The following is a 14,700-nucleotide window of genomic DNA, read 5'->3' as shown; positions in this document are numbered from 1 at the left end:
GCACATGTGTGTGTATATGTGTGTGGACATGCACACATCGGGGAGTCCCAGCTAACTTCCAGAGTCAGGAGGTGGCACGTATGAAGTCTTCGTTAGGAAATCTGCTTCTTGGATGAATTCTATCCAGACCTCCTGTGACATTCAGTAAAGGTAGTTGAAGTCCTTTAGAGCATTTGGTCTGTTTGGGTGTCTGTAAGCCAAGCCTGTGCATGTAGGTCTGTAGGGGCCAAGTAACAGTGCCAGTGAGCTCCACAGGGAGTGACGACAGGGTCACTGTCACCGCCAGGTTGTGGTGGTTATATACCGTGGCATATGCTGGTGGTGCCAATGGTGGTGGTGTTGAGGGTGGTTCAATGGTGGCCTCTTGGCTGCCCCTTTCACACACTGCAGCTGTTTTTCCTGCAGGTCGGGCCTTTCCTTGAGAAGGAATGGTGATAAGGGGAAGGTTGGGAGAAGCAAGGAAGAGGAGAGGTGTCCTTATCTCTCAGTACCTTGTGTTCTAACAGCAGCCCCTCCCTGACAGCCCAGCTTTTGCAATATCAATTTTTTCCTCCAGAGAGCAGTTCACTTTTGCTGGTACGATCGGGAAGGTAACAAGTGGGGAACACTCCCTCCTATGGCATTTTAATCTAGGTGGGGTGACCACAGTCTGCCTGGCCTCCCTCCAGACCTTTGCTTCAATTGTCCCCACCACCTGGAACACCCTCCATTGAGGCAGACATCTCACCTCAAAGCCTCAGCCTCAAATATGCCTCCTTTGCTAAGCCTTCCTAGGTCTCGCATGATAGAACTGATTTCTCTGTTCTTGTTGTGCTCCTAGGTTGCAAAGGTGATTGTGTAGTAGCTTTGGATGACTTTGAGGCCAACAAATCTGGGTGGGCCAGATTGTGTTACACCATAAATTGGATCAATGTCCTTCTCTGTTTTAGACTGTCAGTCATGATGGTTTGACTTTGTGTGGCCTGAGACACCAGGGCCTGCTACAATGGTGTGTTGGTAAGTGTTCAACAACCACCTGTCTGCGGGAAAGGTCTTGCTTTGTAGCCTGAACGTGGAATTGAGAAGAGATGCTGCCAGCTTCTGAGCTGGTATGACTGAGAGTACACAGTTGCTGATTCATCTCTCTGAACCATAAATGTTAACATCAGTTAGTGCCTGGCACAGAGTAGGCCCTCAATGCATGGTTGAATGAATAAATGATTATATAAACGAATGAATGAAGCATTGGGTGGGTAGGTAAAATTCAATTAAGTGGCTAGAGCAGTGGTGACTCGTGGCTGGCTTCGGGGTGGCGAGGGTAGGAGAGAGGGGGTTGTATCCGTTGGGCAGAGGCATTGGTGGCCAGCACCAGGCAGATCCAAGATGTCACAGCTCACCACCCAGAAGGTCCTCCTGCCTCCCCTAGGCTTCCCCAAATGCCGAGGCTGCTTCGCATTCTCTCATAAATAACCTGTAATGCTGCTGAATGCGGTTTTCTTGTTGGGGGTTTTGTTTCTTCAATCATGACAAAAGCCGCACTAATGAGTTATTGGAAAAACCAAGCCCTGCTCCAGGCCAAATAGGCTGGGTGAGCACAGAGGGGGAGGTGCTGAGCATGGCAGCCAAGCCTGGGCAGGAGGCTGAGTGAGTCTCTGAAGAGAGCTGTCACGCAAGAGGGGATTTAAAGCACCCCGATAGCTTACAAGTGCCCAGGGCTTTACAGTTCGCACAGACTCTCTCCAGGAATCCTCCACAGCCTGGCTGGGTGGGTATCATGAACGCCCCACTCCTCCAGGGGTTTGCACCTCAGGGCCTTTGTACCTGCTGCTCCCTCTGTCTAAAACGCCCTTGCCTCCAGCTAGTCATCTGTCTCCCCCCTCACTTTACTCGGCTTCCCAGAGAGACCTTCCCTGCCTAAAGTGACATCATCCCTCATTCTCCACCCCCTTGTCCTAGTATCATTTTGTTTTCCTGGCACCCATCATCACCTGATGGCTTGGGTTAGATTTTTCCCAGAAGCAGACCCTGAGACAAGGATTGCAGGGCAGGTGGTATTTGGTGACTCCAGGAAACACCCACAGGAGAATGGGGCAAGTGAAACAGGGGAGGGAAGGCAGCCCATAAGGGGTGTAGTATTTATCCAGTTACCACTGTGGGGAGCTGGAGCTCAGTCTCACTGGGGAACTCTGGGGGACAGTGTAGGACATGTCCTCTGGGATGTCCTGCCTGAGGGGTGAGGGAGCTGGTATTTATGCGGCTCCTGTGAGTCACTGTCTGAGGGCTGCTCCTGGGGACCTCAGGGTCCTTGGCCCTTCTGGCTTCCATGCCTTCAGGGAGGTAAAGAAGGTCTTGGGCAGAGACATGCAGTGATCCTCCCATTTTCCCATTTAATCCCTCTAACAGCCCTATGAGGTGGGCACTATTGTTTGTTTGTTTGTTTTTGAGACAGGGTCTCACTCCGTTGCCCAGGCTGGAATGCAGTGGTGCAATCACAGCTCACTGCAGCCTCAAACCCCTAGGCTCAAGCGGTCCTCCCCAAATCAAGCCCAGCCTGGGCAACACAGGGAGACCCCATCTCTCCAAAAAAATTAAAAAATTAGCCAGGTGTGAGCCAGGTGTGGTGGCTCATGCCTGTATCCCAGCACTTTGGGAGGCTAGGCGGGCAGATCACGAAGTCAGGAGATCAAGACCATCCTGGCTAACACAGTGAAACCCTGTTTCTATTAAAAATACAAAAAATTAGCCAGGCATGGTGGCGGGCGCCTGTAGTCCCAGCTACTCGGGAGGCTGAGGCAGGAGAATAGTGTGAACCTGGGAGGTGGAGCTTGCAGTGAGCTGAGATCACACCACTGCACTCCAGCCTGGGCAACAGAGCGAGACTCTGTCTCAAAAAAAATTAGCCAGGTGTGGTGGCATGCACCTGTGGTCCCAGCTATTTGAGACGCTGAGGTGGGAGGATCACTTGAGTCCAGGAGTTTGAGGCTGCAGTGAGCTGGGATCTCACTGCTGTACTCCAGCCTGGGTGACAGAGCAACCTTGTTTCAAAGAAAAAGAAAAGAAATTGAGGCACAGAGAGGTCCTCAGGGTCATGATGCTGTTTAGTAGCAGGTTGGTACTTCTTACTGTTTAATGTTCTTTCCCATGTTTCATTCCCTCACAGTCTGTGCAAATGAACATGTGAACGTGTGGGAGAGAATCTGTGTGTGTGTTCCTCATTTGCTCATTTGTTCATCATGCAGAGCTCAGGGACCTGTTGTCCTCTATAGATAGAATATAAATTATATAAATAATGTTAATATCATCTCGATTATGTAAAAAGCTGTGTATAGAATAAAGAGGGAAAGGATAGATAATACCATTTTAATGATTATCGTGGGTGATGGGATTGTAGGTGATTTACATTTCTGTCTTTATATGTTTCTGTTTCTCTCCAGTTTTCTACAAGCAGCATGTATTATTTTTACAATCAGAAATAAATGAATGTTATTTTCAAATACAGTTTTTTTTTTTTTTTTAAATTAAGTTCCTTTTGTGTTTCCCCTGCAGCCTCCTCAGTGTGCCAGGCAGTCAGGCCTCACCTGGGGTTTGGCTTTGCCTGGCCAGACCTCCAGGAGGCCTCCTGTGTGTGGCTCTCAGCTCAGACCCCTTCATCCAGAGGCCCTCAGATCCCTCTGTACTGGAGTGGGTTTGAATTTACTCTGCAATATCCGCATGCAATAAATGTCATACTGTGGGTTTTTTTTTTTTTTAAGTCAAATAAATTCTGATCCCAAATCTCCAATTGCCACAGTGCTGAGAAATCAGCCTTAGTTATGTTCAGGGGGATTCTCTAGGGTCACAGAAGAATCTGGGACCCAGGAAAAGAGGCCCTGTGCCTTGTGGTTGCCATGGTAGTTGACTCCTATTGCTGTGGCTCCTGAACCCTGGGTCAGGTCTCGGTCAGGTCCCAGGCAGGCCCTGCAGCCCTGGACACCTCTGAGAGGTATTCACAGTAGCCCTCTCGATGACCACAAGTGGGGCCCGAAGACCCTCAGGGCCTCAGTACACAATCAACCCCATCTGGCACTGCAGGCCAGAGGGACACAAAGGCCTCATCTCTGTTGCTTCCCAGCTTGGGGAGGCCCCATCTCCCTTCTCTTTCCACTTCACTCTCCATCAGGAGACCTCCACCTCCTAAACCTAACTGAGTCGGGGCATCCCTCTGCTTTGACAACAAAACCCAAAGCTACTTGAGGCAACCTACCCCGCCCCCTGGGGGAAAAAAAAACCCAACCCACACTCAGACACTGACTTCAGTTCTTTTCTTGGGATGGAAAATAGAAGGTCATTATTCCAAGCGCAATGGGAAAACACAAAATAAAATTTCAGGATAAATCCTGGCTGCACAACTCATGCCTGAACCTTAATTTAAGGCTTCTCAAGCCTCTCCTTGCCAGGTCAACCAAAGACACAGGAGCACTGATGTGCCGGGGGTATAGGATGGAGTCAGGGCAGCCCTACCTCCCCCTTTGTAGAATGGGGGTTGGAGATGGGAGATATTGAAGGGAAGCCCAGGAATTGGAGTCAGAGAGACTCGACATGCGGACCCAAAGTAGATGCTCAGTGAATTCCTCTCATATGAATAAATCCAATCTTGGGCACAGTCCTTCACATCTCTGAGCCTTACCATCTCTATCTGAAAAATGGGCATCCACTCAGTCAACAACCATTTCTTGATTACCAGGCACCCTTTAAAGTATGCGGGATATAGCAGTGAACACGACAAAGATTCCTCCTGACAGAAGCTCCATTTTGTGGGTAAGACACAATAAAGAGGTCATGTCATATCCACTCCAGTAGGATGGGTCGGTACCCAGCCTCTGTCCCCTCATCCTAACTTCGTTGCCCTCAGCTGACTTCTAATTGCCTCCCCACCGCAGCCTCCCAAAGTGCTGAGATTACAGGCATGAGCCACTGCACTGGGTCCCTCAGTTTCTTAATCTGTACAGTGAGGTTGAGGAAACCTCAATTAACCACCTTACAACATTTTCCGGAGGGCCAAATTCAGAAGTCCCTTATTGGCTGTAGTGATATCAGTAGGCCATGCGGTGGAATAAAAAGAATTAGGAGCCTCGGCATCTGGCGTTTAATTTGCTGTGTGGCTTTGAGGCAGTTCCTTAGTTATTCTGGTCTTTAGCTACCCACTTTGTTGAATAAAGGACTAGTTTATGATTCCTAACAAACTAATAATGTTTAGTATGCTTACTATATGCCAGGCACTATGCCTAGCACATTTCATATACATTTTCTCATTTAATCCTTCTAATAGCCCTATGAGGTTGGCACTTTTTTGTTTTGAGACAGGGTCTCACTCTGTTGCTCAGGCTGGAATGCAGTGACTTGATCATGGTTCACTGCAGCCTTGACCTGCTCGAGGGATTCTCCTGCCTTAGCCTCCCCAGTAGCTGGCACTACAGGTGCATGTCACCATACCTGGCTAGTTTTCTTAAATTTTTGATTCACAGAGATGAGGTCTCCTTATGTTGCCCAGGCTGGTCTTGAACTCCTGGGCTCAAGCAATCCTCCCACCTCAGGCTTCCAAGGTGCTGGGATTACAGGCATGAGGCACCATGCCTGGCCTTGCACTATTCTTATGGAATGTGAGATACAGAGAGGTTAGGTAACCGGCCTATGGTCGCTCAGCTAGTAAGCAGTAGCGCTGGGATGAAAATTAAGGACTCCTGAGCACTGCTGCCCAATAAAACTCCTGTGATGAGGGTAATGTTCTATATCTTTGTTGTCCAACACGGTAACCGCTAGTGTGACTGTGAGCACTTGAAATGTGGCCAGCGTGACTGAGAAACTGACATAAATAGCTACTAGTAGCTATGCCTTGGCCAGCACAGCTCTAGTGTGCCAGCTTTTGGCCCCATTTCTACGTGAGAGGCAGCACCAAGTAGTGGTGAAGAGTATAGACTGTCTCTGGAGCCAGATTCTCTAGTCTGATAGAACACAACTTATTAACTGTCTGTGACTGAACCTCTCTGTTCCTCAGTTGCCCTACCTCTAAAATGAAGATGACAAAGGTGGTCATGAAAGCAAATGGCCTTTATGCTGGGCATTTGATACTTATGAATGTTAGCACACTCCTTCAGGTAAGCCTTGGATTAGCGGATGAAAAGGGGGACGGATGGGCAGGCCGGATCATCCTTTAGAGACTGACTGGGCCGGTGCCTCAGGGTTCCTTCCAAGCCTGTGCCAGGCATGGATCCCAAAGGCCACCTGGGATGGTGGGCATGGAGGGTCTCCAAGGAGAGCCAGGAGAGCCACATAATAAGACGAGTTAATCAAAAGGGCAGCGAGTCCCCAGGGCTCACGGCTCTCGTCTCATAGCGAGCATGCGCAGGAGAACTGCCCATGGCTCCTTCCCCCAGTCTCTCTCTGAGCCATCGGCAGCGTGGCCTGCAGGAGTGGGGGCCAGACCAAGAGCGACCTGGAAGGTGAGGGGCCAAGACAGGAGTTGGGGGCGGGGGCTTGGGGGTGGGTTGGGAAGAGAAGGAGCGAGGGAAGTGAAGTACAGGGTAGGATGACCCGCCAGCTTGTCCTGGGGTCAGGTCAGAGCCGAGGGAGTGGCAGCAGGGCCCCCACGTTGAACCGGGGGTGGCAGGACGGGATTGGGGGGAGCGCCACGTCTGTCGTATCCTATGTGAATGGCGCCCCCTGTAGTTTATGCTACGCAGCGGTCGCGGGTGTGCTGAACATCTCGAAGTCCACGCCAAATTTCCCGCCCCCCAACTCCCTTTTACGTGGATCAAAAAGACCTGATGGCTAAAGGAAAAAGAACTGGCTGGGAGGGTTAAACAGAAAGGGAGCAAGAAGAGTCTCGGGCCCTGTCCCTGGGGCCCGGCCCTGGCCCCTCCCCTCCCAATACCGCAGATTGGCCGCCCCTCCTACCCTTCTTCTTTCACCTCACACCCCAGGCTTTTCAAGCTGGAGAACATTTGATCCTGCTTCCTGCGGAGCTGAGCCGCCGGGGAGAAAGTGAGAAACACCAGCTCAGCGAAACTTGATACGTTCCACTGGGGCTGCTGCAGAGGCCTGGGAGCAGATGCTTGAGGACAGAGCCACCCTCAGCCTGGCAGACCCCCCATGCCTCCAGGAACGCACCTGATTCAGACCTCTCCTTCCAGACAGCATCCCAGACGGAGGCAGCAGTGGAGGTTGCTAACCCCCTGCCGCTTGTTTACAAGGGGGTTTGCCAGAAGTTCTGGGCCTCACCTGCCTGCTTCCCCTCCCCGAGAATCAGTTTTCCTTCAGCCTGTACATAACTCAAACATTTCTTGGATCTTCATTATTTGTATTTGTCCCTAATCTACATATTGTCTGGATAATTTGGGCCTCCATTATCCTGGTAATTTAGGTCTTGCCCAAAGCCTACTTTTGTTTGAGTGAGTTAGGGTAACAAACTCAGCTCATTTTATTTTATTTTTATTTATTTATTTATTTTTGAGACAGGATCTCACTCTGTCACCCAGGCTGAGTGCAGTGGTGTGATCGTGGCTCACTGCAGCCTTGACCTCCTGGGCTCAAGGGAATCCTCCCATCTCAGCCTCCCAGGTAGCTGGGACCACAGGCGCATGACGCCATGCCCGGCTTATTTTCTGATTTTTTTTTTTTTTTTTTTTTTAAAGATGAGGTTTTACTATGTTGCCCAAGCTGGTCTCAAACTCCTGAGCAAAAGCAGTCCTTCCACCTTGGCCTCCTAAAGTGTTAGGAACTCAGGCGTGAGCCACAGCACCCTGCCCCGTTCATTTTAATGAGCATAAATCAAATAACTACTATGTGCTCAGCTTGGCACTGGGTATTGTGAGTGATCCAGGCATGAGTAGGACGCTCCCTCTATCCTTGAGCTCACAGCACACATGGAAACAGAGCACAGAGGACGAATGCCCACTCTAAGCCTGGGGTGGAGGGGTGTCATCCATGAGGCCAGAGTAGCAGGTGGGGCCTTTGGAGAGGAGCTGATCTCTAGATGCCCTGCAGTCGGAGGTCAGTGGAGTCAGATGGGGCTGGGACTTCTTGCTGGGGTGAAGCCTGGCTTCCAGAGAGATGGTGCTCTTCCCTGTGGGTGCCAACGGCTGCATGCCAGTTTCACAGTATTTCCTTCAAATAGGCCACTTTCCCAGGAGCCCAGAAGGACATTTGCATTAGGAGAAAATAACCCAAATAAAACACAGACTACTTCCCTTGGGTTTGGCTGAAATTTGGAAGGCTGCAGGCAACCAGGCTTGAAGAAAGTTTAGGGGCCAAGGCGGGTGGATCACCTGAGGTCAGGAGTTCGAGACCAGCTTGGCCAACATGGTGAAACTCCGTCTCTACTAAAAATGCAAAAATAATTAGCCGGGCGTGGTGGTGGGTGCCTGTAATCCCAGGTACTCATGAGGCTAAGGCAGGAGAACGGCTTGAACCTGGGAGGCAGAGGTTGCAGTGAGCCGAGATCGCACCACTGCACTCCAGCCTGGGCAACAAGAGCGAATCTGTATCGCAAAACAAAACAAAACAAAACAAAATAAAAAACAAAAAAAGAGAGGATAGGAGGCCGACTGGGTGTGGTGGCTCATGCCTGTAATACCAGCACTGTAGGAGGCCAAGGTGGGAGGATCGCTTGAGGCTGGGAGTTTGAGACCAGCCTGGGTGACATAGAGAAACTTCATTGCTACAAAAATAAAAAATAAAAATTAGCCAGTCGTAGTGACGCGGGCCTGCGGTCCCAACTACTGGGGTACTAAGGTGGGAGGACCAATTGAGCCTGGGGGTTTGAGGCTGCAGTGAGCTCTGACTGCACCATTGCACTCCAACCTGGACAATAGAGAGATCTTGTCTCAAAAAAAAAAAAAAACAAGAACAAAAAAAACACAACTTTCAGTAAGAGCCTAGAAATCAAGAGTCACCAGCCAGTGCCTTCCTAGTTCTCCATCCTCTTCACTCTTACCCATGTAGTGAACACTTGGTTGCTGTTATAGAGTATCTGTCCCTAGATCTATAGCCTGGCTCCATTTGTATTCCAGGATCTATAACCCTATAATAGCAGTCTTCCCCCATCAGACTACAGGCCCATAGGGCCAGGGCTGTCTCCTCCATCAGACTTGGGCTACCTGAGAGCAGGGCTGTATCTTTAGCTGTTGGATGCCTCCAGCACAATGGGGTGCCAAATAAAGAGTCAAAAGAACTCCACTTTTCCAGCCCGTTTGCTTTTTCCCATACCCAGCCCAGCAGGGAAGCAGAGCCTGGTAAACCAGTGATCCTTACACCTGCTCAGAGTGGGAAGACCATAAATTTTTCAAGTCAGTGTTAAAACAAAATTACTTGTGATCTACTGAACCATCAACTCAAAAAAGTTAAGCAAAACCTCCCCTTTTCCAACATTAGTGTAGACAAAGGAAGCCCAGGTGACCCTCACTTGGGAAATGGTGGCTTCAGATACCAGGCCTTGGAGAGAGCTCACAAGGCTTTGGAGTCTAGTGCTGGAAACAATCTCATAGGTGGTCCAGGCACATATGCTCATTGTGGAAATGAGAATCCAGAGGCCAAAAGGGGAAGGTCACACAGTGAGTCAGAGTGTAGTTGTAACATAGTAGCCAAAAGTGGGAGAGGGACTCCTGTCTCCTTTGCGTTCTTCCCCACACCCAAGATTCTAGAACTGGTCACTTCTGTCACGGCCTGTTAAGCCAGTCAGCAAATGTCTGCTTGCCTCAGTCTTCACATCTGTAAAATGGAGGGGGCCACATGTCTTAATTTACCTCACGGGAACATTTTAAGGACCAGGTAGGATAATGGATGTGGAATTCCTTGGAAAGTTTCAATATGAGGGCACCTATGGAGATGTTGTAAAATAATTTACAAGGCAATCTAAATAAATTGGCCTTTCAAATGTGGGCATGGTTCCTCGTCTTGCAATCTAGCCCCATCAATATTCATTAATCAACTCATATGATAAGGATTTACTGAGCACCTACTACTGGCCAGGCACAGTGCCAGCTGCTGAGGATACTGTGGCACCCCCTTCAATTTATTCCCTACACAGCAGCCAGAGTGAGCCTGCTAAGTTAAAGTTAGATCCCCTCCCTGCTCTGCTCGAGACCCTGTCACAGCTCTTCTCATTGCGGTCAGAGTAAAACCCAACATCCTGCAATAATCCCAAGACCCGAATGACTTGCCCCCTAAATCTCTCTGATCTCAGCTCCTCCTACTCTCCCCTCACCTTCTCAGCTGCAGCCACATCCTCCTCACCACCGCAGGGCCTTTGTCCTTGCCATCCCCTCTCTCTGCAATGTTCTCCCCCTAGATACTGGCGTGGTTAGGTCCCTCTCCTCTTTAAGGTCATGACTGAAATGTTAGTGGGGTCCTTCTGGATACCTTCTCTGACAGTTCAGCTCTTACATTTCCTACTCCTTTCCCTAGCTTTAGTGTTCTCCTTCATACCCTGTACTATCCAAATACCTTATTTTCCCCATTTGTGTAGTCTATTGTCTGTCTCTTCACTAGACTATAGCTTCCACAAAGGCAGGGATTCTTGTCTGCTTTATTTACATTGAGTCTGCTGTGCCTAGGGCAGTGCCTGGCACATAGTAAGCACTCATCAAATATTTGTTAAATGAATTAATGGTGAACATATAGACAAGGTCCCTGCTCTCACGAAGTCTGTATTCTACCAGCAGAAGGTCTGCCAGGGGTGTGGGATGAGGAGGGGGGTGGTGTGGGCTACACACCCTGAGTGACATATGTCTACAAGCCCCTTTTCTCCAAGGGTATCATGGTGGGATTGCATTCTTACCAGTCTTGAGCCACCACAGTTTATAATAGGAGTTAACAGCCTACTAATTAGCAGCTGAAGCCATTAATTGGCTATTTGTTAGAGCCCGAATTAATAAACTGGTCTTTCGGCGGGGTCATAATTCTCCTGTTCCTCGCCCCTCCCAGTCATCCTTCCCCCACATGACCAGAAAGCGTCTTGCAATGAGATTGAATCAATACCTGCCACTGTATGATTTTCAGAGACAATTTCTCTCGCAAGGCGATGACACCATCTAGCAAAGACTCTTCCTCTCTCTCTCTCTCTCTCTCTCTCTCTCCTTCTCTCCTCTTCCAGGCTGTCACTCGTCGGAGGCCAGCTAGTGGCAGGAGGAGATGGGAGAGCTTTCTAGTAACATGCTGTCACAACAGACTGCAGTTGCCCTCCGTGCTCAATGCCTGGAGCCCCTGGTTCCCTGGCCCCTGGCTTATGGTCAACAGCGAGTTCCTGAAACCTCCTGGGGCCCAAGTGCTAGGTTTTCTTTGAGGCAAAAAATATATTTTTTTCTCTAGAGGGAAGTGACCTTAGAATGATCTTGGGTGGAACCCAAAACTTGGCAGCTGGGTGCTGACCACCAAGCCTCCAGACAGCCTGGCCTCGGGCTCATCCTGTGCCCTATGGCCCATGTCAGGTCTAGCAGTCTAGCTCTCATGTCCCCCCTGCCCTTCATGCAATTTGGGGGCCAGAGTATTGTTCTCTGTGTCTGTAAAGGGAACAGTAAACACTTCTTGCGGAAACGTTGTTAGATACCTAGGCCCTTGCCCCTCTTCAGTATAGAACAGTGGGAGAGGGCAAGGTCGCCGAGCAAAGCTACTGAGGTCAAAGCTCAGTTTGGCCCCTTAGCAGCTGAGTGAGTCACTACATCTTCCTATGTCATTCCATGAGAATAACAGCCCTCTCTTACATAGCGGTTATGAGGATTAAATAGTTAATACAGTGCCTGGCATATGGTGTCAGCTGTTATTCTTATTACTCCCCTTTTCTCTAGGAAGAGAGGGATCTTACCTAGTTTATATTTGGGGAAACTGAGGCCTAGAGAGGTTAGGACTGGAACACAGGACTGATGTCTAGGGCTCTTTCCCTTCTCCGAGGTTGCCTCCCATTGTCAGACACTGGGCTCTGTTGAGGTAGCAGGCAGGGCACACTTAGGGGAGGAGACGGCTGAATTTACAGGCACACACAAACAGGCTGTCAAGGTATTTACACTGCATACAATTAGCTGCAGAGTATTCACAAGTGGATTAGCTATAGCAAATGTTCAATCCCAGCCTGGCTAATTTGGTCCTCTGTTCCCCCAACCCGCCATCATGAACCCCTCTCTCCTCCAGGCTAGTGTGTGAGTTTAGAGAAGGCAAAGTCAAGAGAATGTCAGCTGAGTCAGTGCAGTTCCCTGTCCCCAGTAACTCACCCCAAAGCCAAAAAGGAGCAATTGACTGCTGTTTGGTGTTGGAACAGCTAATTGGAAAATCAGAGGGCAGTTTCCCATGGCATAGAGAAGTACACATTCAGCTCAGAATGGGCAAGCCACAGCGGCTGTGATCACTCCCTGAGAGCTTCCTGGAAGGGGTGGGGACTTCCAGGAACCCTCTAATAATGGGAAGAGGATGACAATAGAAGAAGCTAGTCCTCATCACTCTCTCAATTGGCACCACTTCCTTTTCTGACTGGATGGGGGGGTGGGTAGGAAGAGGCATGGTGGCTGTGTATCTCTGTGGGACAGAAAATGAAATTTTTGCCTTTGAGGTAACAGTCGGGGGCTGGGGAGTGAAAGGATGGCTACTCTGAGGGTATCCCAGGTCTGTGATATCTGGCCATGATGGGCATCATTCGTGAATTCACTGAATACGTCTGCAGCTGGCATCTGCTGCGTGCACCGCACTGAGTCTGGACCCCCTATCAGCCTTGGACCCACGGGGCAGAAAGGAGAGAGAAGAGGGAAGAGGGCACAAGGGAGGCGCAAACGACTGGAGGTGGGCTAGAGAACAGGAGTCTTCGGATGTTCTCGGGCTTCCCGAGAAGGACAGAAAGGGGGCCGAGAAAGGGAGATGGAACCCCCCATGCCACCAGGCACTTCCCGACACCTCCCACTCCCCTCCCAGCAGTCAGGAGCGCGCGCTCGGGTGGGGCTAAGCCCTGGAGAGTCAATGGAGGAGGGACCCAGCAGGAAATGGGCCTGGGAAAGGGGCGGTTCATTATTATTATTTTAAAAAAATTTATGTTTCAATTTATATGCAGACAAATTAACCCTTTTGGGGTGTGGAGATCTTTGCGTTTTGACAAATGCATAGAGTCATGGAACCACCATCAAGATATTGAGCGATTCCGGGGGTCGAAGCGGGGTGGGGGTTGTAGTCTCCCTGCTTGTTAGCTGCTGCGATTGTCTGCGCTCCCACGGGCCGACCTAAAACAATTCTTGCGCACACGCTGAGACAAATAACGGCGACAGGTGGAGCAGGTGAGATTAGCAGGACACGGGTTGGGCGCGGGGCGGGATCGGAGGCGCGTGGGAGGCCACCCGCCTGGCTTGCCAGGCTACGCCCCTCCCCGCGGGCGTTTGGGAGGAGCGTTCTCCGCACCCCTGCTCCCCGAGGGCCCCTTAGAGGCGGCTGAGACCCGACTGCCGGACTCCCGCGGCTGGAGCGGGGCCCGGGCTCGGCAGCCGGAAGGAGGTGTGCCCCCGGGGCGCTTGGGGGCGCCTGAGGTCCCGATAGGAGGCAAGATGGGGAGAGGGGCTAGCCAAGGAAAATGTGGGGTGACTTAGGGAAGCTCTGGCGGAGGGGTCGTGAGAACAAACCTGTTGGCAACCTGTGGGCCGCGGCAAGGGCAGGAGCTGTCAGCGCGACCTCTCCGCCAGCTGCTCTGGCCTGGCCCCGGCACCAGACGCCTGGAAAGGGGCGGGGGCCTCCCGAGCCGGGCAGACAGCCTTGCAGACCCACAGCCGCGGCCCGGCTCGCGCGGCTGCACGACCCCAGTAACAGCAGGCGCCCGGCCTTTCCCCAGGATCCCCGATTCAGTCCCGCCTCCCCAAAGTGCAAAACATTTACGAAGTGTGCAGTGCCCTGAGAGCTTGGGTCCCCGGAGCGAGCGGCCGTGCTTGCCCCGCGGGCTGCTGGCAATGGTGCTTCCGGCTTGGCCAGCTAGTCTGGGTGTGCAAGGCTGGCGAACAACGAGTGTGCGAGAGCGCGGCTGCAGAGCCCGCGCCGAAACCCAGGTCCCTCCGCCACTGTCCTCGGGATAGATGGATCCATTTCTGCTTTCTGACATTTTCCTGCTGGGCGGGGTTGCGGGGGGAATGTTAGGGGGCGGAGAGAGTAAGAGAGAGAGAGGGAAAGGAGAAAAGGAAAGAGAGGAGAGGAAGGCAGAGAGAGGAGAGAGGGAGAGAGAGAGGAGGAGAGAGAAGAGGAGAGATAGAGAGAGAGAAAAGAGAAAGAGAGGAGAGAGAGAGAGGAGGAGAGAGAAGAGGAGAGAGAGAGAGAGAGAAAAGAGAAAGAGAGGAGAGAGAGAGAGAGGAGGGGGGGGAGAGACAGAGAGAGAGAGAGAGAGAGAGAGAGAGAGAGAGAGAGAGAAAGGCAGGCAGTCAGCATCCCCCAGCCCTGTTTTGTTTTCTCTAATTGGTCCTGGGGGAGGCAAGGGAATTGGACAGAGGCTGGGCCAGGCGAGCTGGGCTGCCTTTAATTGGCTCCTTTTTTTAACTGGAGGGGAATCAAACAGGAGAGCGAGCGACAACGGGTGGGAGAGCGAGAGACCGAACGAGGAGACGCGAGGAGGAGGGAGGAGGAAGGGAGGGAGGGAGGCGGGAGGAGAGCGGAATGAAAACCTCGGAGGGGCGAAAAAGCAGCACAGCAAAGCCCAAGTTGCTGAGCGAGCGGAGCGCTCCCGCGACCCGGAGC

This window comes from Mandrillus leucophaeus, unplaced genomic scaffold (genome assembly GCF_000951045.1).
Source record: "Mandrillus leucophaeus isolate KB7577 unplaced genomic scaffold, Mleu.le_1.0 Scaffold3, whole genome shotgun sequence".
In the NCBI taxonomy this organism is placed as follows: Eukaryota; Metazoa; Chordata; class Mammalia; order Primates; family Cercopithecidae; genus Mandrillus; species Mandrillus leucophaeus.
Note: the sequence above shows the minus strand (reverse complement) of the source record.